We start from the raw sequence: 23,360 nt of genomic DNA on the forward strand, positions 1-23,360 counted from the left end.
GTGACTATTTAAGAGGTTTCTGAGAGGAAAAAAAAAAAAAAATATCTGTTCTTATCAGTTTAATATCTGATACGCGCCCTATCTGGGTGCCATATATTAAATGGATTTTTGAAATAGGGAGATGGAAGAAGAGCTTGCTCTGTCCACTCCACGCATTGACCTGGTTTTGCAGTACCTCCAGGACCGGTGCACCCCTCTCTTTTGCAGTGTGACAAAAAACAGAATGATCCTCCTCATCATCCATGCAACAACCAAAAGCCAGAAAAAGAGCTGCAGCAGCATCAGATATTTGCAAGAAAGCCTCAGCGACGAGCTGCTTTCCCGCCTGCTTTCTTTTCCGAGTCTTGTTAACCCCTTGTGTGCTGTGCCCAAAAAGCCTAGGAAGCGGTATTTACCTGGCGAGGCGACGTGTTTGTTAGCCTTGGTTGTTCCTTTTTCATAAGACGAGCCTTTCCGCACAAATCTATGTATTGCAGCGTGAATTTATTTATGTAATTATGTAATAATTTATTTATGCATTTATTTATGTATTTATTTGTTGATTTATTTATTTATTGATGTATGTGTGTCATCCTCTTGTATGTATTTTGATGTGTCCATCGCTTGATTTACATCTATGTGTTTATAAAATCTTTCTTTTGTTTGTTTGTTTGTTTGTTTGTTTGTTTGTTTGTTTCTTTCTTTCTTTCTTTCTTTCTATCTATCTATCTATCTATCCCTCCTTCTTGGCAGACAATAAAAGTCTTTGGAGCTGTCAATGTTGTCCGTGTGCTTCTTTCTCCACCTGGTGCCCGCTCATGGAAGTTTTTTCGAAAATGATTGTAGCCTGCTAGCTAGCTAGCTAGCTAGGTAGGTAGGTAGGCGGGCAGCTAGGCCCACAAGATCCACTAGCAGCTAGGTAGGTGCAATCAGCCTGATCAGCCCGGTGGCTTTGTCGCCTTTCTGCCTGTCTGTCTCCAGAGTGCAGCGCCGACGATAGCGGGGGGGAAGGAGGGGGGCCGTTTTCGGGGGAGGGTGGAGGAGGCGGAGCCATGCAAATTGGAGAGCAGCTATCTGTCCAGTAGTCAGGCAGCAGGTTCCTGGTGGTCGTCATCCTCACTGCTGCTTTTTTGTCTTGAAGCAGATTGTATTAGTTGTGTTTGTTTGCCTGGCCTAGCAGCCTGGCCTGTGTTGTTGTGGTTTGCAGCAGCAGCAGCTTGTGAATTTCCAAAGTTTGTGATGTGTCTCCTCGAGGCAGAGGGAGTTCTCGGAGCGTGTGGCGTTCCAGACAAGAGCTTTGCGTTATCGCTTCTCGGCCTTTTGGCTAAGATCAAGTGTAGTATCTGTTCTTATCAGTTTAATATCTGATACGCGCCCTATCTGGGTGCCATATATTAAATGGATTTTTGAAACAGGGAGATGGAAGAAGAGCTTGCTCTGTCCACTCCACGCATTGACCTGGTATTGCAGTACCTCCAGGACCTGTGCACCCCTCTCTTTTGCAGTGTGACAAAAACAGAATGATCCTCCTCATCATCCATGCAACAAACAAAAGCAGGAAAAAGAGCTGCAGCAGCATCAGATATTTGCAAGAAAGCCTCAGCGACGAGCAGCTTTCCCGCCTGCTTTCTTTTCCGAGTCTTGTTAACCCCTTGTGTGCTGTGCCCAAAAAGCCTAGGAAGCGGTATTTACCTGGCGAGGCGACGTGTTTGTTAGCCTTGGTTGTTCCTTTTTCATGGGCCGAGCCTTTCCGCACAAATCTATGTATTGCAGCGTGAATTTATTTATGTAATTATGTAATAATTTATTTATGCATTTATTTATGTATTTATTTGTTGATTTATTTATTTATTGATGTATGTGTGTCATCCTCTTGTATGTATTTTGATGTGTCCATCGCTTGATTTACATCTATGTGTTTATAAAATCGTTTGTTTGTTTGTTTGTTTGTTTCTTTCTTTCTTTCTATCTGTCTATCTATCTATCCCTCCTTCTTGGCAGACAATAAAAGTCTTTGTAGCTGTCAATGTTGTCTTTGTGCTTCTTTCTCCACCTGGTGCCCGCTCATGGAAGTTTTTTCGAAAATGATTGTAGCCTGCTAGCTAGCTAGCTAGCTAGCTAGGTAGGTAGGTAGGTAGGCGGGCAGCTAGGCCCACAAGATCCACTAGCAGCTAGGTAGGTGCAATCAGCCTGATCAGCCCGGTGGCTTTGTCGCCTTTCTGCCTGTCTGTCTCCAGAGTGCAGCGCCGACGATGGCGGGGGGGGGGGGGGAAGGAGGGGGGCCATTTTCGGGGGAGGTTGGAGGAGGCGGAGCCATGCAAATTGGAGAGCAGCTATCTGTCCAGTAGTCAGGCAGCAGGTTCCTGGTGGTCGTCGTCGCCGCTGCTGCTGTTTGGTCATGAAGCAGATTGTATTAGTTGTGTTTGTTTGCCTGGCCTAGCAGCCTGGCCTGTGTTGTTGTGGTTTGCAGCAGCAGCAGCTTGTGAATTTCCAAAGTTTGTGATGTGTCTCCTCGAGGCAGAGGGAGTTCTCAGAGCGTGCGGCGTTCCAGACAAGAGCTTTGCGTTATCGCTTCTCGGCCTTTTGGCTCAGACCAAGTGTCTGAGTCAATTGGCCGCACATTTAGACAGGACCCGTCCTTTGGCCTGGTGTTCTTCCTTTTTGGGTTGAACTCACTGCTGCTTTTGGGGGAACGGCATTCCCTGTTCTGATGGTGTTTCCTGAGGCGAAGATGGATAAAGTTGCTCCGAATTTTCCTCAGACTGTCCGTTTTTTTGTGAGTGAGGAGAGGAGAAAGACCGTTGGATTGCTGCATATCCAGACTATTGTTGTGGAGAAAGTTCTGAGGATGTCTAGGGGAAATCTCTTTTGTGTGCAGAACTTTGTTCAACAAGGCGCTTATGATGTGTCTTTTTTGACGGAGGAGATGACAACTTTGTGTTATGAGCGAGCTGTGGAAATGTCTGAGCACCCTGATTTGGCTGGTATTTCTTTTATACGCAGCCCTGCTAAGAAGCAAAGAACTCCGATTATTGTACATATGTACAATCCGTTTGTGGAGGACTGCCAAATTATGTCTTGGCTACAGCAGTACTGCTCTTTTGTAAGTCTACCTGAAAAGATGCGTAATCCTTTTGGAACCTTTAATGGGAAGCGAAGGTTCTGGGTAGAGTTTCATCGTTTGGAGAATGGTGATATCAAGTCTCATCCTCCCCAGACCTTCACTATTTTTGGAAATCGTGGTTTTTTGTTTTATCCAAATATGCCAAGGTTTTGTCGCAGGTGTCAACAGTTCGGCCATCTAAAAGAAGAGTGCGCTGCAGAGGTTGGTTGTCGTAATTGTGGTCTATATGGACATATTGCATCTGACTGTCCCTCTGGTCGTAAATGTAATTTGTGTGGCTCTTCTGACCATCTGGCCCGCTTGTGTCCACAGTATAGAGAAGAAATTAAGAGTTATGCTCAGGCTGTTATGAAAAAATCAATTCGTGCCTCTGAGATTGGTGGAGAAGTTTTACGTCAACCCCAGGAAGCAGTGGCCCCTAAGGGGGATATAGTTGTTCCAGTTGATGACCCTGTGGAGGGTATGGCTTTTTCTCCTGCTTCTTCTTCTGTGGTGGATCTCTCATCTCAAGGGATGGTTATAGCTGAGACTGCTGAGGATGATCTTCCTGCCTTTTCCCTTGGGGAGGGGGAAGAGATGGATCTGGATCCTGTAAAGAGAGATTTAAAGCGATCAGTAGAGGAGAGTTTGGCTGGAGAAGATCCCCAGAGTCCGGGAAGTGTGACTTCTGAGACTTCTGTTGGTGATGTGTCTTTCTTGGATCCTAGTCAAGTGGCTGCTTTTGGTGATGCCATTTCTTTTTCTGCTAAGGAGGACTTATCTGTTGCTGTTCCATCTGATGTGTCGGCTAGTGACTCTAAGAAGCCTAAAAAGGGTTTTAATATCAAGCGTTTGACATCTTCTGCTGACCCTGTTGAAAGACCTGGTGGTAGACCACCTTATGTCCCTAGTTCAGTTGCTGTTCTTCAGAGTAATCTGATTAAATCTAAGGAGGTTAAAAAGCCTCCTTAGTTCTGTTTTTGATTTCTTTTTTCTTTTTTAATGTCTATTAAATTAGCATCCTTGAATGTGCGAAGTATTCGTACACCCAGTAGACGTGCCTGTATTTTTGATATGTTGTCTAAGTTAAATTGTGATGTTTTTGTTTGCAGGAATGTCATCTGGAATCTTCTTTTAAAGATGCTATTTGGTCTCTAGATCCATCGGTGTGGTCCTATTCTACTGAACGTAATGGGGGGGTTGGGATTTTGTTTGTGGGTGGTGGTTTCAAGATTTTGAAGGTTGAGCATATTTTTAAAGGGAGGGTTCTTTTAGTTTTAGTGGAGTTTAGGGGGGGTGGTTATTAGGATTATTAATGTTTATGCTTTTGCTAATAAATCTGAGAGGGTTCAGTTGTTTGATAGGTTGAAGTTTTTTTTGGGTGGAAGAGTTTTCACTGTGCTTGCTGGTGATTTTAACTGTGTTTTGAGGGTTGGTGATCGGGAGGGGGCTGTTGAGAGGTCTTTGGATAAGTCTAGTAAGGACCTTTTGGAGTTAATTTCTGTTTTTGGTCTGAAGGATGCCTTCAGAGTCACTGGAAGTTCTGGTAGGGGTTTTACTTTTTTTTCTGAAAATGGTAATGTTAAATCAAGAATTGATTTTTTCTTTTTTTCTAGGAATGTTTTTGTTAAGAGTTATAGTTCAATGGCTATGTCTTTTACAGACCATGTATGTATTTTTTGTGAGGTTGAGTTAAAAGGTAGAGTGGATTATGGGAGGGGTGTCTGGAAGTTGAATGTTAGTTTGTTAGAAGATGATTGGATTGTGGGTCTTTTTGTTAAAAAGTATTTATGGATGAAAACCAGGAAGTGGGCTTTTTCTTCGGTACTTGATTGGTGGGAGTGGGTTAAGACTGAGTGTAGATTATTCTTTATTAGGAAGGGTCATGAGAAAGCTAAGAAAGAGAGGATGGTGTATGTGAGATGGCAGATGCGTTTGGATTACTTGAAGGAGTTGAGGGCTTTAGGTTTGAATGTGTTGGATGAATTGGAAGAAGCAAAGGAGATGATTAGGAAGTGTATGGATGAAAAGGGAAGTAAGATTGTAATGCAAGCTAGAATGGAGGTATGTGAGAAAGATGAAAAGTGTTCTAGGTTTTTTTTCAAAAAGGTTTTTTCAGGTAAGGAAGGTATGGTGAGTGTTTTGAATGTTGCTGGGGAGGAAGTGATGGGTAAAGATGGGATTTTGAATGAGGTTTCTTCATTTTATGAGAATTTATATAGTGAGAAAGTTTTGGATTTTGGTGTATATGAAGAGATTTTGGATGAGGTTGAGGTAAAGATTGAAAAAGAGGATGTTAGTGGTTTGGTGTGTGAGGTTTGTTTGGATGAATTGTTGTCGGTGGTGCGTGGGATGAAAAAATTTAAAACGCCTGGCTGTGATGGTTTGCCTGTGGATTTTTATTGTAAATTTTGGAATTTGATTGGAGAAGATTTGCTTGATGTGTGTAAGTGGGTTTTTGAGAAAAATGTTTTGTCTGCTTCTATGCGTGTTGGTGTGATTGTTCTTTTATATAAGAAAGGTGATAAGCGTGATCTTAAGAATTGGAGACCAATTTCATTACTTAACGTCGATTATAAGATTATTGCTAAAGTTTTGGCTGATCGTATGAAGTGTGTGATTGGTAAGATTGTTGGTGAGGAGCAGGTGTGTGCTGTGCCTGGGAGACAGATTGCTGAGAGTTTGGTTGGTTTGAGGGATGTGATTTGGTTTTGTCTGGAGCGTAAACAGTCTGTTTCTGTTGCTACTCTTGATTTTGAGAAAGCATATGATAGGGTTGCGCATGTTTTTATGTTTGGTATTTTGGAGAGATTGGGTATTCCTGAGAAGATGCTTGCTTGGTTTAAGTGTTTGTATGGAAATATTGGGAGTAGAGTTTTAGTGAATGGTTTTTTGTCTGAATGTTTTTCTGTTTTGTCTGGAGTGAAACAGGGATGTCCTTTATCTCCTGTACTTTTTGTTTGTGTGATTGAACCTTTATTGCAGCGTTTGAGGAGGGATAAGGTTATTAGGAGTGTGGATGTGCCTGGAAGTGGTGGTAGATTTTTAAAAGTGTTGGGTTATATGGATGATGTTACTGTTGTGTGTCAGTCTCAGGCTAGTTTAAGGAGAGTGTGTGTTTAGGTTGAATGTTTTTGTATGGCAAGTGGTTTTCAAGTGAATTGGGATAAATGTATGGTAAAGGCTTTTGGAGTTTGGAGGGATTTGGAATTGTGTGGATTTCCTGTACAGAATGGTGCAATTAAAGTTCTTGGTGCACAGTTTGAGTGTGATTTATTGGGTTCTGAAAGTTGGGAAGATGTGTGTATGAAGCTTAAGAAGAAGGTTGATTTTTGGTCTTTGAGGAATTTAAGTTTGGAAGGTCGGGTGTTAATTATTAAATCGGTTTTTCTTCCTATTTTATTGTATGTTAATTTTGTTTTTCCTATACCTGATAGGTTTCTAAGGCGGATTGTGAGGATGTTCTTTTTATTTTTCTGGAGTTCGGGGGTGGAGAAGCTGAGTAGAGTGAAGGTGGTGAAATTGAGAGAGCATGGTGGTAAGACTGTTCCGGATGTTGAGAGGTTTTTGTGCGTGAAGTATGTTGGTATGTGTGTTCGTTTGAGTTTTTAAGGAGAATGTGATGGGTTGTATGGTTAGATATGCTGCTGGGAATGTTTTGAGGAAGTTTGGTATGCTTTTGCGTGATAATACTAAGCCTGTGTGTTTTCAGTGTCCTGATTTTTATGTGAAGATTGAGAGATGTATTGTAAAGTATGATTTATCTGGTGTGGGTAGAGATGTGTGGTGTGAGGATAGGAAGATTTTGAAAATTTTATTGGAGAGAGAGAATGTGTGTTTGGTAGCAAATTTATCTGAAAGTGATAGTATTCAAGTGTGGAAAAATGTGAATGAGAAAAGGTTGGTTAATAGACAGAAAGATATTTCTTGGATGGCTGTGCATGGTTGTTTGCCGACAAGAGAAATGCAGTATAGACGAGGTTTGGTGAGGTCTGAGAGGTGTCCTAGGGATGGTTGTGGTCAGTGTGAGAATGTTGTTCATGTATTGTGGAGTTGTGAGTATGCTAAGGATGTGTGGAGAGCTCTTGGTAGAATGATTTTTGGTTTATCTGGGATTCAAGTTTTTTTCTTTTGAGATGATTTTGTTTGGGTTGTGTGGTCTGGACAAGTCTAAAGAGAGGTTGTTGTGGTTGTTATTTTGTTGTGTAAAAGAATCTTTGTGGGATGTAAGGAATATTTTTGTTTTTCAAAAACGGGAGATTGATGTTAAAGGTTGTGTGCGTTTAATATGTGGAAGATTATATCTTTATTTTTGTCTTGATAGGAAAAGATTTGGGGTAGTTGACTCTGAAGGTGTTTGGAAGACCAAAAAATGGAAGGATTTGTGTTCATAATATGTAATGAAGATTGTACTATGTATATTATTGTTATTTTGTTTATGTTAAGATTTTTTTTTTATGTGTATTGATATTGAATATATTTAGTTTATTGTTTTCTTTTTTTTTCTTTTGTGTTTTATATTTCTTGGAAAAGTAATTTTTTTGTTCTGATTATTAAGTTGTAAATTTTATTTTTATAATAAAAAATTTAAAAAAAAAAATCTGTTCTTATCAGTTTAATATCTGATACGCGCCCTATCTGGGTGCCATATATTAAATGGATTTTTGAAACAGGGAGATGGAAGAAGAGCTTGCTCTGTCCACTCCACGCATTGACCTGGTATTGCAGTACCTCCAGGACCGGTGCACCCCTCTCTTTTGCAGTGTGACAAAAACAGAATGATCCTCCTCATCATCCATGCAACAACCAAAAGCCGGAAAAAGAGCTGCAGCAGCATCAGATATTTGCAAGAAAGCCTCAGCGACGAGCAGCTTTCCCGCCTGCTTTCTTTTCCGAGTCTTGTTAACCCCTTGTGTGCTGTGCCCAAAAAGTCTAGGAAGCGGTATTTACCTGGCGAGGCGACGTGTTTGTTAGCCTTGGTTGTTCCTTTTTCATGGGCCGAGCCTTTCCGCACAAATGTATGTATTGCAGCGTGAATTTATTTATGTAATTATGTAATAATTTATTTATGCATTATTTATGTATTTATTTGTTGATTTATTTATTTATTGATGTATGTGTGTCATCCTCTTGTATGTATTTTGATGTGTCCATCGCTTGATTTACATCTATGTGTTTATAAAATCTTTCTTTTGTTTGTTTGTTTGTTTGTTTCTTTCTTTCTTTCTTTCTATCTATCTATCTATCCCTCCTTCTTGGCAGACAATAAAAGTCTTTGGAGCTGTCAATGTTGTCCGTGTGCTTCTTTCTCCACCTGGTGCCCGCTCATGGAAGTTTTTTCGAAAATGATTGTAGCCTGCTAGCTAGCTAGCTAGCTAGCTAGGTAGGTAGGTAGGTAGGCGGGCAACTAGGCCCACAAGATCCACTAGCAGCTAGGTAGGTGCAATCAGCCTGATCAGCCCGGTGGCTTTGTCGCCTTTCTGCCTTTCTGTCTCCAGAGTGCAGCGCCGACGATGGCGGGGGGGGGGGGGGAAGGAGGGGGGCCGTTTTCGGGGGAGGGTGGAGGAGGCGGAGCCATGCAAATTGGAGAGCAGCTATCTGTCCAGTAGTCAGGCAGCAGGTTCCTGGTGGTCGTCGTCGCCGCTGCTGCTTTTTTGTCTTGAAGCAGATTGCATTAGTTGTGTTTGTTTGCCTGGCCTAGCAGCCTGGCCTGTGTTGTTGTGGTTTGCAGCAGCAGCAGCTTGTGAATTTCCAAAGTTTGTGATGTGTCTCCTCGAGGCGAGGGAGTTCTCAGAGCGTGCGGCGTTCCAGACAAGAGCTTTGCGTTATCGCTTCTCGGCCTTTTGGCTAAGACCAAGTGTCTTAGCCAGAAGTTTAGCTAGTGGAACCTGCTCCCTCGGCCTTGTAGCATCGGCACTTTTGTGTCTTAAGCTGCATGTTGCTATTGGGGGGGTGGTTATCCTAAGCGCCGGGTTGGGATCAAAACTGATTCTGCTATTATGGCAGGAGAAGAGCGTGATGGAGCTGGAGCTGGAGTTGGAGCTGGAAGATCGGACGGTGGTCGTGAGGAAGACGGAGTATTGGGAGGTGTTCGTTTTGGACCAATTCCTCGGATGAAGATGGATACTCTCCATATTGAGGTAAATGCTGATTTTCAGGGCCTCAAGAATGGAGAGTTTCTTCAGAAGACTTTGCTGCATGAGACTCTTAAGCTGGGCTATACAGATTTTATGTGCTTTCAAGACTTTGAAAGACGGGGTTATTTTGATCTGACCCTGATTTCTGAATTTTTAGCCAGTTTTGTTTTTGAGTCGTGCAGGAAGCTAGAGGGGTCTGAAATTATGGATGGGGTTAAGATAACTCCTTTATTTGATAATCCTATCAAATTTATAACGGTACATATGTACAACCCTCATGTGCCGAAGGAGGCTATCCTGAATTATTTATTTCGATTTTGTTCGGATGTCCTTTTTGTGAAAAAGGTGACTAATCAATTTGGGGTCTGGACAGGTAAGAGGGTGTTTCGTGCCACTCTTAAAAAGGACCCTGATGGATATGGCGGTTATAGGAGGCCTCCTCCCATTTTCTCTATTGGGAATAATAGGGGCTTCCTGTTCTATAATCAAATGCCTGCATTTTGCAAGAAGTGCATGAAGTATGGACATGACTCACAGGAATGTGGAAATATTCCTGTTTGTAGATTCTGTGGCGGTGCTGATCATATTTCCAGTGAGTGTAAAAATAAGACCTGTCACCACTGTGGGAAAGGTGATCATGAGTACAAGGTCTGTCCTGATAGGAGGCGTTGGGAGAAGAAGTCGTCGCAACCTGAGGTGATGGGCTCCTCTGTTCCATCTGGTCAGCGGGTGGCTTCTTCTCCTCAGATCGTGTTAAGTGAGGAAGATGTTGCTGATTTGAAGCGTTGTGGATACGAAAGGGATCCCAATGCCAAGAGTGACGTGGGTGCTTGGCGTGCTGTTGTGCCTTATAGGAGTTCAGGGGCCGCAAAAGCACTTGAAAATCCCAGTGTGTCTAGTGTGGAGCATCAAGATGCGGTTCCTACTAAAAAGCAGAAGGTTCGTTCTTCTCCATCTAAGGAGGATCTTTTGCTGCAGTTGCGGAAGCAAAGAGGGAAAATATCCGGGAAAAAGAAGAAAAAGCAGATGGATAAAAGGATTGTATCTTTAGAGAGATTGTCTTCAAAGAAATCGAAGAGAGATAAAGGTAATCTCTCTGATTCTTCTGATGTCTCTCTTGTTTGTTCCAATGCTGAGTCTATGGAAGAGGGAGCAGCTGTTTCTGCAGTAGAGGTTGTGGAGCAGCCTCCTCTTAGTCTTTATGAGACTCCTAATGTGTTTTCTGTTTTATCTCGCGTTGATGTGGATGAGACCCCTCTAGAGACTTTGATGGAGGACATTCAGGAGACATCTCTTGAAGTCTCTGTTCCAAACTCGGTGACTGATTCTAATATTGATGTATCCATTGTGAGTTTTACAGACAGTGCTTTGGATACCAAGATCTCTGATTTTCCAAGTAGAAATTTTTCTTCAGGTTCAGAGGTGCTTGCCATTGAGAGTGCAGATAGTCCCTTGCCCAGTGACTGTTCCGAGGGTAGGGATGAAGTATTTAGCGCTAGGGGGAAGCGCTAGGTCTTAATGCACTCTCATGGTTTGTGTTTTTTCTTTAAATGTACGGAGCATTAGAGGCGCTGCACGGCGTACTGCTCTGTACGATTTTTTGAAAGTTAGGAAAGATAATATTTATTTTTTACAGGAATGTGGGTTAGATAGTGGTTTTAGTGTAGAATATTTTAAGAATGGGTGGGATATTGGGCCTTCTTTGTGGTCTGGAGGTAATGAGAATAAAAATGTTGGGGTTGGGATTCTTTTTAGGGGATGGGATTTTAGCATTGAAAGTGTTGATGATATTGTCCCCGGTAGACTCCTGATCGCTAATATTATTTTATCTGGTTTTAGGTTTAAATGCGTTAATGTTTATGCCCCTACGGAAAAAAAGGAAAGAATTGAGTTTTTTAATATTTTAGCTTTGTTTTTAACAGGGAACACACCTTTTATACTAGGAGGGGATTTTAACTGTATTTTACCTGGGGAAAAGAGGGAGGGGGGTTCTGCAACTTTGCTTAAGAATTTGGTGGCAGATTTTCAGTTGCAGGATGTTTTTAAAGATAAAGGTTTTACCTGGGGAAATAGTTTAGTTAAATCTCGAATTGATTTCTTTTTTATTTCTAGTGTTTTTAAGGTGTGTGCATGTAGTGTGAATGAGAATATATTCTCGGATCATAATTTTTTAGAATTTAAATGTCAGTTTCCTGTTAAATCAAAGAGTAAGGTTTCTTACTGGAAACTGAATACGTCTTTGTTAGAAGATGAAAATATTAAGCACAGTTTTATTAAGTCTTATTTGTCTTGGAGGTTTTGTAGGGGGGAGGAGAATATAGTTTTATGGTGGGATAAAATTAAGGTACGCATTAGGGACTTTTTTATTAGAGCCAGTAAACGGAAGGCCAGAGAAAAGAGAGAGTTTTATGAAAAACTACAATTCAAACTACAAGCACTTTATAAAGCCCGTTCTTATGGTTGTGAAGTTGAAGATGATATTTTAAGGTTAAAAGAGGATATTAAAAAGGTTTTAGACGATAAAGGTAAACAGATTATTTTTAATTCTAGAGTTCAGATTTTAGAAGAGGATGAGAAATGCTCTAGATATTTTTTTAAGAAAACTATTAATAAAAAGACTTTTATTGGGCGGAGCGTGCGGTCTCCTAAGATGGCCGCAACAAGCTAAGGCTCTTACGACGGACCGGGAATTATACAAAATATAACTATTCTCTTCAGCATTGTTGAGATCCTAAAGGTGCAGTTTGCTGGGGGAGATAACCTGGATCACAAAGATATCACTCAGTATGGCTTTTTCTATCCCCTCGGAGTACTGCCATAAGACCTGATAGTCAGCACCGAAGGAGGCCTATAAGCCGCAAAGAGCTGCATGGGAACTACACCACCACAAGGCAGGGTGAAACCCTGGTTACGTAGCAGATCGGAGAGAAGTCCGGGTGATATCTGCCTAAAGCCCTTAACGCTTTGTCGAGCGAACTCCAGCCAGCTCAAACCCTAACTCAAGACGGCTTGCAAATGTTCCGGAGAACCAAAACATCGCCGAGAAGGGTAAGAGAAACTATCTAACGATAAAAATGTCACGATATTACCAACCAACAGCACCTATCTTACTCCAGTAAGGAGACAGAAGCAAACCCACTAATACCTAAACGTGATACGCAAAGAATTATGTGTAATTTTGACAAGTAGATACCAAGGAACGGTTATATCTCAAATTTTTTATTATCTGAAAAAAGGGGCCTCCTGATACCTGTTGTTAACTTTTATTATGCAAGATACTCATAAATGATACCGCAAGCCTATTATAACCCCAGCACAGAGAATCTGTCCATTGTTTAAAGTGAGACATTAATTCAGACATCCTTGTATGAGCTGTGACGCAGTTACACAGAACCGAATGTAGATTTAACCCTGAACGATCTGCACAAATTTTTATTACTTGACAAAAGGGGCCTCCTAATATCTGTTTTGCTTCAACTTTTATTATGCAAGATACTCATAAATGATACCGCAAGCCGATTACAACCCCAGCACAGAGAACCTGTCCATTGCTTAAAGTGAGACATTAATTCAGACATTCTTGTATGAGCTGTGACGCAGTTACACAGAACCGAAAGTAGATTTAACCCTGAATGATCAGCGCTTCACTGCTACAGAGTCTGAAACTTGATTAATCCAACATCATAAAGTGTTCAGATAACCTTGGATTCCTTGTTATAGCAGCGAACTTTGTACACCTTCCCCAATTAGCCTCTCACAAACGCATAATTTAGGACAACAGACCAAGAGATCGGGCAGTACTCATGTTAACTAGCTGCATTCCAACACCTACACTTCTAGAATAGGCATTTCATCGTTCAACACAACAGAAGAAAATTGGGGGCCTCATCTGGATTTTTGGGTCTGTTAGTTGAAGAACTCCCTAACAACACAATAAATACAGCCTATTCCCCCCCCCCCCCTTTCCTGCTGTCCCGTGTGTCAGTGGGTCATATCCACCTTCCCTTGTCCGTGATCGCTCTGTGTGAGCAAAACCCCGGGGGGATAGAGCTCATTCAATACGCTGATAAGTCACCTCTGCCATACCACACCATACAACCATATCATAATGTCACAGAGAAGGGCAGGAAAAGCAGACAAACATCCAAAAACACCCCAGAAATCCCAGGAGGCAGTGAATGCCTTTTTTAAACAGGCTGAAAAGCACAAAAATAAAATCGAATCCACCCTTCTACACCCTCCAGTCTTAGAGGAAAAAATGGATGATTCTGAGGATTCTAGAAGCACGACACCAGAAGTCACTGATTCAATAGATGAACCACCTATCACCTACAGAGCCATGGAGGCGCTAATAGATCAAGTTAAAACGTGCATCAAAAATGAATGTGCCGATTTAAAAAAAGATATAACAGATCTCAGTCGCAGAGTCGATTCACTAGAGGAACATGAGTTTGTTTTCTCCCAGAAAATGGCAGATCTCTCTTCTAAAGTATCACATCAACATCATAATTATGCAGAACTGGAAGAAAAACTGGATGAACTCGAAAATCGCACCAGACGAAACAATTTACGATTTTGAGGGATTCCTGAAACAGTGCAAAACAATGAAATAAAAGAATTCCTAAGGGGGTTATTCTCAGAAATGGCTAACGGAGAGGAGGGCACAACGCTAACAGATGTGGCTCTAGACAGAGCGCACAGGGCCCTTCGCCCAAAACCAGATGCGGAATCGCCACCAAGGGACATCATTGTCAGATTTCAAAGTTACCCACAAAGGGAAGAGATCTACAATCTGGCTAGAAAGAAACAAGCAGTAATGTACCAAGGAAGCAGAATACAGATCTTTCAGGACCTTTCCCCGAGGACTTTGCAAAAACGGAGAGACTTTTCAATCTTAACCCTTCATTTACGACGACTAAACATCCCATACAGATGGGGTTTCCCCACCTCTGTGATCGTCTCGAGAAACGGCAATAGACTTGAATGCAGATCCATATCTGATATTGGCAAATTCTGTACTACAGCAGGAATACCCACACCCACACCATACGCTGAACTGTCCTCTCATGATGCTCTGCCAGATCATTTGGCCCCAAAACAGCAGAGGAAAGCATGGTCTAATAACACCAGCACTCAACTTAAAAGGAAACAAGATAGTACAGTGGACACAGACTCTATACAACCAGGTTGAACTAGATATATTGCTTTGTTTATTGAAGATCATTGTCTATTATGCATGCCCTAGTATATGTTCACGCTTATTTCTTAGGCTGATGAGTTAACATCAGGAATTTTTACAATAGTATGAAGAAATACTGAGTGAAGATAATACTGACGAAGCTGGGCAAGTATATCATTTATCACGTTCTATGGTTTTAGTTAATGGTTTAGTTAAAATGATCGAATGTTAAAAACATACAGGGTTAGTACTTTAATTGCTTATTGTATATTACATGTATTAGGCACGCCTTAATTGTTTAGGTTATATCACATCGTTTATGTCTCAAGGCAGTACCTACTATATGGGACTTAAATTGTATATAAGGGCTCCTGAAAGACAATGAGATGTATTACCCACAGTGTTACCTCCAAAATAACTGACCCTAATACAGATAAAACTATAATCCAACACAGTAATCGGTGCGAAAAGGGGTCGAGGGGCATGGTAAATCACTGACCCAGAGTAAGTAAACAGATAGCTCAGTCAGATATTTTTCATTTGGTAAACTAACAGCTCACTGATACCGAATGAGCGAGGACAGGAGCTTACACAAGTAACAAGGAGGTTCACTCTAAAGTTTGATTTATAATGTTGTTAATGTTCATAGGACAGATTACACAGAGAGGTGTCTCAAATTAACAATAAGAGACAGATGGTGAGTTGATATCTTTGTATAATACCGATTAACATAGAATGTTTTAGTTAAGGATATTAACAGCTGAAACACTGGCAGAAATGTGTATAGTTTCCCGGTCTGTTATCCTGCCTCACTTGTTTGTTGAAAGTTTTTCAAGACCTAAAGTAATTGTACTGTATTTGTTAATTATATTACTGATTGATATATTTTTTCACAATACAACGAGATCTGCTCTATCTAAAAGGCAATAGTTCATCTACCCCTGCTATATCTCTCCTTCCCTTATCTCCCCACTTTTGCTTATTTCCTCTTTTCCAGACCACCGGCACACAAGTCTAATAAGGTAAAATACTAACCTAGTGTTCTTCTTAGCTACAACTAGGACCAAAAATGAATACAATTAGAGTAGCAAGCCAGAATGTAAAAGGTTTCTTATCAGCAGGCAAACGGTCAATTGCCTATTTTGATTTTTTTAAAAAGGGTATTGATGTTATTATGCTGCAGGAAACTCACTTTAAGAAAAGAAATGAGCCTCAGCTAGCCACACGACACTTTGACAAGCATTTCCTAAGCTCAAGCACAAATAGGCATAATGGTGTTGGTATTTCGTTCAGACGAGGCGCCCCCTTTGAACTGACACAGAAATATACTGATAAAGAGGGCAGACTATTGATCCTCGTAGGGCTATACTATGGTAATTTAGTTACCTTCGTCAATATATACGCCCCGATTAGACCCACTCCCCACTTCTTCAAATCTGTTACCAATGCTATTCTTGACATCTCCAAAGGTCCAATTATAATGGGAGGGGACTTCAACTTTACCATGTACCCGTCCTTAGACAACTCCACAGGGAAATCATATCTTAGTAAAAAAGCCCTGAAAGCCAACTGTGAAGTCTTACACTCCATCTCACTTTTTGACACCTGGAGAATTGCACACCCCACACAGAAAGATTACACCTTTTTTTCTCACCCCCAACATTCTTACTCCAGACTGGATTATATCATGTGTAGTCAAATACTCTTAACTAGCCTGACCCAGTCTACCATATCACACACACCGTGGTCAGATCACAGTATGGTCGTTTCCACCTTTCTCTGGACAACTAGACCAAAAAACACAATGACTTGGAGATTAGATGAAACTATTCTGACAAACCAAGAAACAGTAAAAGAAGTAAGTAAGGCGACTAAGGAGTTTTTCCTACATAACAAACCAGAAGACACATCTGTAGGCAATAATTGGGAGGCGTATAAATGCTTCATAAGAGGACATTTAAACAAATACACCGCTAGAATGCGGAAACTGGGGAAAACTCAATTCACCTCGCTGACTGACAATTTGAACACAGCTGATAAAGCACACAAGGTAGATCCAACTTCAGACCAAAAGCTCACTGACCTTAAGCTAGCAAGGGAAGCCCTTAATAATTATCTAACCCAAAAAGCCCACCTGAGGGCTTTAACAACCAAAGCCAAGTTTTTCGCAGAAAGTAATAAAGCGGGGCGCTTGTTAGCAAGATCACTCAAAAGAAGACAGATTCATTCGTTTATTAGGACTATCATACACCCAGCTAGAGGGCCGGTCAGCAAACACGAAGAAATAGCAGACACGTTTGTTTCATATTATACAAAGCTCTATAACATCAACTCCAACACCACCCAGGAGACTACTAAAAATATTTCTCATTACCTTGCTTCTCTGGAGACCCCTTGTATCTCAGAGGTAGATTGCCAAGTCCTAGACGCCCCAATAACTATCCAAGAAATAGCAAACACTATTAAGACACTCCCAAATGGTAAATCCCCTGGACCCGACGGATTAACTGCCAAATTCTACCAATTATTTCATGCTCATCTCTGCTCCCCACTACATGCACTCTTTACATCTGTAGATAAGGGAGAGACTTTTTCTTCCTCTTTACTAGACGCCATAATTACAGTGATACCGAAGGCAGACAGAGAGGGGACCCTGGCGGGTAATTATAGACCCATCTCACTTTTGAATACTGATATAAAGATATATGCAAAAATTCTCGCTAACCGCCTTAATGCAATTTTACCTAAGATCGTACACCCAGATCAAGTTGGCTTCGTAAGGGGAAGAGAGGCAAAGGACAACACAATTAGAGTGTTGCAATCCCTGCAGTGTACAAAAGAAAATGGGACACCTCTAGCGCTTCTGTCATCCGACGCCGAGAAGGCCTTCGACAGGGTCAACTGGCAGTTTATGTGGGGGGCTCTGTCGAAGTTCGGCTTCTCGGAAGCTTTCATTACAAGAATTCAGGCGTTGTACTCAAACTCCCAAGCTAGAGTCCGAGTGAATGGAACCCTTTCACAGCCTTTTCATATAACAAACGGAACCCGTCAGGGTTGCCCTCTGTCGCCTTTACTATTTGCAATAACTATCGAAATCCTTGCAATAAAAATCAGAGAAAATAAAGATATACTAGGCTTGCAATATAATCAAGTAAACCAAAAGTGCCTTTTATTCGCGGATGATGTGATCTTCACTCTCCAGTCACCTACCACTACCCTTCCTGCCTTGGTAAAAACTCTAGAGGAATATGGGTAGGTCTCTAACTTTTCTATAAATATGGAAAAATCAGGCATAATGCTATCGAACCTCCCCCAGCAAGATATTGACTTTATAAAGAAACACACGCCATTTCGTGTTACAGACAAACTTAAATACTTAGGTTTAAATCTTCCCCAGAACAACACAGACCTCTTCCGGTGCAATTATATCAGTCTACAAAAAACTATCAAAAACCTTCTGGAGGGATGGCATAGGCAGGGACATCTTTCTTGGTTCGGACGAGTGAACACTATTAAAATGATGATAATACCCAAATATCTATTCCTCTTCCGGACACTACCGATGGCCCTGCCTGTCTCATATCTAAGGTCGCAACAGAAAATGATCAATTCATTCATATGGTCCTACAAAAAGCCTAGAGTATCCCAGCACACACTATACATGCATAAAGAAGATGGCGGTCTTAGTGTACCAAACCTCTTAAACTACTACAAGGCGGTACACCTATCCAGGGTGATCTCCTGGACTCATTCCCGACAATCAGACCTCTGGGTGCAAGTGGAGAGCTCCCTTATTGGAATAGACCAAATGAGAGATATAGCTTGGTTACCTAAAATTCACAGACCACCACAGGCATACCAGAATGCCTATATTAAGGCCACTCTAGAAATCTGGGATTCAGTTCTAGCCCATGATACTGTAATCTCCACCCCAGTTTCGCCTCTCACTCCCTTACTAGGCAACCGGCTATTTTTAGAAGGGGTTTCCTTTACTCATCGGAACTCTGAGAAACATTTACGTAACTTGCCAATATATCTTTTATTAGAATCAGGAAAGTTTAAGGACAGAACTGAGTTAAACGACAAACTAGGAGCACCCTTTCATGGTTGGTTCTCATACCTTCAGATAAGGCAAGCGCTTCACAACAACACACACAAAGATCACATATTTAGACCTTTGACTGTATTCGAAAAGATATGTATTAATCCCGACTACCAAAGATCATTGCTTTCATTGACATATAAGCTATTGAGAGGATTTTTTCCTGACCGTAGTCCTACTTTCTTAAAGAAATGGGAAGCTGAGGGACTAGAAGAGATCAAGCATGAGGACTGGAAAAACAGTTTTAAAGCTACACACTCTGCTTCCACTTCGGTGTTACTAACCGAGCTGAACTATAAAATACTCTCCCGCTGGTACCTGACACCACAGCGTCTTAGATACTTTTATCCGACCACTTCCTCAGCATGCTGGAGGCGCTGTGGTGGGACAGGCAGCTTAACTCACATATGGTGGGATTGCACACTTCTGACAGAATTCTGGTCACAAATAGAAAGGGGCATTAATAAAATACTAGGAACAAATATCTCTCTCAATAGTAAACATATTATGCTCAATATCCTTCCACCAATACATTGTATTTTCCGCACGAAACTTCTCCAACTGATGCTAACAAGTGCAAAAAGACTAATCCCTCGTCTATGGAAGAGCCAAGAAATACCCACTCAAACACAATGGCTAGCTGAGACAGACCATATTATAACACTAGAAAAACATCACTACACCTATATCGGCAAACACGACTTTATTAATGACTTACTCTTTATTTGGGAACATGGTAAAGCATCCCTAGTTTAATATACACTCAGACTAGACATACACTAGTGGGAACTGGATACACTTTCTTACTCTTTCCCCTTCCTACCCTCCCCCATTTTCCCCAAACACTATTGCCTTTCTTTATTTATATAATCTATAAGGATAGAACAATACAGATAGCAGATAATAATGTGGTGGCTTAAAAAGTATGTGAAATAAAGGATCTAGAGAATCTAGATATGTTATTTATATGAATGCCATATACCGCAGATGTTTTTTTTTTTCTTTTTCTTTCTTTCTTTTTTGTTGTTGGCACGAACTGTATTTGTCTACTTGTTGTATTGTTTTGGAAAAAATTGAAAACTAATAAAAATTTATTGAAATTTAAAAAGACTTTTATTGATGTTATGGAAGGGAAGGAGGATATTAATGATATTAAGAAAGTTGTTTATGATTTTTATTCGGTTTTATATTCTCCTAAAATTGTGGATGATTCCTTAGAAGAATATTTTTTAAACTTTTTAACTTCCTCTTTTAATTTTGGTGATAGGGATTTTTTAGCAAAGGATTTTAGTGATGCTGAGGTTTTAGATGCAGTTAAGAGTTTTTTAAATAATAAAACGCCTGGAAATGACGGTTTGCCTATAGAGTTTTATTCTGTGTTTTGGGACATTATTAAAGATGATTTTATTCCTGTGATTAAATACTGTGCAGATTTTAATATTTTGCCCGTATCTTGGAAGCAAGGTGTAGTTGTGTTGCTTCATAAAAAAGATGATGAAAGTAAAATTTCTAATTGGCGTCCAATAACTCTTTTAAACACGGACTATAAGATTTTTACAAAGATTTTAGCTAATCGTTTGAAAACCGTCATTTCCAAGGTGATTGACCCCTGCCAGGTATGCGCCGTGCCTGGCAGGAGCATCACACAGATTTTAAGTGCCATTAGGGATATTATATTTTTTAGCCTAGATAGACGTCAGGATTTAGCTTTGTTCAGCATTGACTTTGAAAAAGCGTTTGATAGGTTATCCCATAGGTTTTTATTTAAGGTTTTAACTAAATTGGGGGTTCCTGGGAAGATGTTAGCTCAGATTAGAAGTATTTATGAGGGGTGTGTTAGTGCCTTTTCAGTAAATGGGTTTCTTACTGAAGGTGTTAGAATAGAATCAGGTGTTAAACAGGGTTGCCCCTTATCCCCAATTCTTTTTATTTGTTGTGTGGAGCCTCTTTTATGTGGTATCAGAAAAGAAAAATCAATTAAAGGTGTCCATATTCCGGGTGGTGGTGGGGTTCACGCTAAAACCGTAGCCTATATGGACGATATTACCGTTTTTTGTCCTGATCCGGTGTCCCTTAAGAGGGCCATTCGTATGTGTGAATGGTTCTGTGAGGCTTCGGGTTTTAAGGTTAATATTAATAAATCAGAATGTATGTTGTTTGGGAGATGGGATAGTTTATTGGATATTAAAATACCAGTTAAAAGAGATATTATTAAGATTTTGGGTATTTATTTTTCTTTTAATCTCAAGAGTGATGTTATGTGGGATTTTACTTTACAGAGAATTAAAAAGAAGTTAGATTTTTGGAAATTAAGGAAACTCTCTCTTGAGGGTAAAATTTTAATAATCAGACAAGTAATTTTGCCAATTGTTTTATATCCTGCAATGATTTTATTCCCTCCGGTTCTCTGGTTAAAGCGTTTGATCAGAGAATGTTTTGTCTTTTTATGGGGGGCTAAAATGGAGAGAATAAAAAGATCAGAAATGTGCAAGGATCATTTTAATGGAGGTAAAAATGTTTTGGATTTTAAGTGTTTTTTGAGTTTTAAATATTTGGCTTTTAACATAAAGATGGCTCTTTCATCAGAAGATTGTATGGCGAGCTTTTTTATTAAATTTTTTACTGGTTTTATTTTTAAGAAATATAACTGGGTTTTACTAAATTTTAATAGACCTTATGTTTTTAATCCTCCTGGGCATTATGTGATTTTAGAAAAGATTATTAGAGAGTATAATTTAAATTTTTTATCTGTTGATGTTTTACAAGACCACAGGAAACTTTTTACTTTTTTTTAAGTCAACAGAAATTGTTTCGCCTGTTTTAAATTATAGTGCTTCTGTTTCTAAAGCAGTTTGGCAGTCGGTGTCTCATCCTGTGTTGAGTAACGTGCAGAAGGATTTGGCGTGGGGCATCGTAACAGGCTCCTTGCCAACACGTGAATTTCAGCATCGAAGGGGCTTGGTTGCAAGGGCCGAATGTCCGAGGGCCAATTGTTTTCAGGATGAGACTCCACTCCATGTTTTTGGAATTGTTTTTATGCTCAAGAATTATGGAGGAAGATTGGTGCTCTTTTTAAGCAAATTGGTGGTCTGCAGTTTTTTAATCATGAAATTGTATTATATGGTAAAATGCCTGGTCTTATGGAAGAAAAATCTTTATGTATTTGGATGATGATAAATTGTTTTAAAGAAGCCTTATGGTTTTCAAGAAATCTTTTACTTTTTAAGAATGAAACTCTTTCACTTAAAAATTGTTTTTATTATGCTCTTAGCTTAATGTATATTTATTTCTTGCGGGATAAAAAGAAATTTGGAGATGGTTTAGCTCAAAAGAAGTGGCAATTTTATTTATGGAATAGAATTAAGTTTTAATTTTCTGTTCTTTAGTTTAGATTTGAGGACAGTGTTTATTAACAATGTTTTAGGGACAGTGTTTAGGGATAGTGTTTTAGGGACAGTGTTTTAGGGACAGTGTTTTAGGGACAGTGTTTTAGGGACAGTGTTTTAGGGATAATGTTTTAGGGACAGTGTTTAGGGACAGTGTTTTAGGGACAGTGTTTTAGGGACAGTGTTTTAGGGACAGTGTTTTAGGGATAGTGTTTTAGGGACAGTGTTTTAGGGATAGGTAGTTGGGTTGGTGTATAGAGAGGATTAGTGTATTAAGGGATAGTTTTTTTTTTAGGTTTATTGTAGGGTTAGGCTTTAGGTTTTTTTCCACAAGGATGTGATTGAGTTTTCCCAGTATATATGCAAATGGGCGCCGATCAGATTATAAAGCATATTTGGGTTTTGTCTCATGACTAAATGGATTTAAAAAAAAAAAAAAAAAAATCTGTTCTTATCAGTTTAATATCTGATACGCGCCCTATCTGGGTGCCATATATTAAATGGATTTTTGAAACAGGGAGATGGAAGAAGAGCTTGCTCTGTCCACTCCACGCATTTACCTGGTATTGCAGTACCTCCAGGACCGGTGCACCCCTCTCTTTTGCAGTGTGACAAAAACAGAATGATCCTCCTCATCATCCATGCAACAACCAAAAGCCGGAAAAAGAGCTGCAGCAGCATCAGATATTTGCAAGAAAGCCTCAGCGACGAGCAGCTTTCCCGCCTGCTTTCTTTTCCGAGTCTTGTTAACCCCTTGTGTGCTGTGCCCAAAAAGCCTAGGAAGCGGTATTTACCTGGCGAGGCGACGTGTTTGTTAGCCTTGGTTGTTCCTTTTTCATGGGCCGAGCCTTTCCGCACAAATCTATGTATTGCAGCGTGAATTTATTTATGTAATTATGTAATAATTTATTTATGCATTTATTTATGTATTTATTTGTTGATTTATTTATTTATTTATTGATGTATGTGTGTCATCCTCTTGTATGTATTTTGATGTGTCCATCGCTTGATTTACATCTATGTGTTTATAAAATCTTTCTTTTGTTTGTTTGTTTGTTTCTTTCTTTCTTTCTTTCTATCTATCCCTCCTTCTTGGCAGACAATAAAAGTCTTTGGAGCTGTCAATGTTGTCCGTGTGCTTCTTTCTCCACCTGGTGCCCGCTCATGGAAGTTTTTTCGAAAATGATTGTAGCCTGCTAGCTAGCTAGCTAGCTAGCTAGCTAGGTAGGTAGGTAGGTAGGCGGGCAGCTAGGACCACAAGATCCACTAGCAGCTAGGTAGGTGCAATCAGCCTGATCAGCCCGGTGGCTTTGTCGCCTTTCTGCCTGTCTGTCTCCAGAGTGCAGCGCCGACGATGGCGGGGGGGGGGGGAAGGAGGGGGGCCGTTTTTGGGGGAGGGTGGAGGAGGCGGAGCCATGCAAATTGGAGAGCAGCTATCTGTCCAGTAGTCAGGCAGCAGGTTCCTGGTGGTCGT

The 23,360-nt window shown here is 40.5% G+C and overlaps 3 non-coding genes and 1 pseudogene across 3 annotated transcripts; all 4 read left to right on the forward strand.

Moving 5' to 3' along the window:
- LOC128654969 (U2 spliceosomal RNA) lies at positions 1 to 197 on the forward strand. The gene has a single exon (XR_008401593.1). It is a non-coding gene; the product is annotated as a U2 spliceosomal RNA (small nuclear RNA).
- A 1,086-nt stretch (positions 198 to 1,283) lies between these two features.
- Positions 1,284 to 1,474, forward strand: LOC128654927 (U2 spliceosomal RNA). The gene has a single exon (XR_008401566.1). It is a non-coding gene; the product is annotated as a U2 spliceosomal RNA (small nuclear RNA).
- Positions 1,475 to 7,648: 6,174 nt separating this feature from the next.
- On the forward strand, positions 7,649 to 7,835 carry LOC128654953 (U2 spliceosomal RNA). Its single transcript, XR_008401585.1, has one exon. It is a non-coding gene; the product is annotated as a U2 spliceosomal RNA (small nuclear RNA).
- A 14,468-nt stretch (positions 7,836 to 22,303) lies between these two features.
- Positions 22,304 to 22,483, forward strand: LOC128655023 (uncharacterized; annotated as a pseudogene).
- Positions 22,484 to 23,360: the final 877 nt, after the last annotated feature.

Source organism: Bombina bombina, chromosome 3 (genome assembly GCF_027579735.1).
Source record: "Bombina bombina isolate aBomBom1 chromosome 3, aBomBom1.pri, whole genome shotgun sequence".
NCBI classification, from domain to species: Eukaryota; Metazoa; Chordata; class Amphibia; order Anura; family Bombinatoridae; genus Bombina; species Bombina bombina.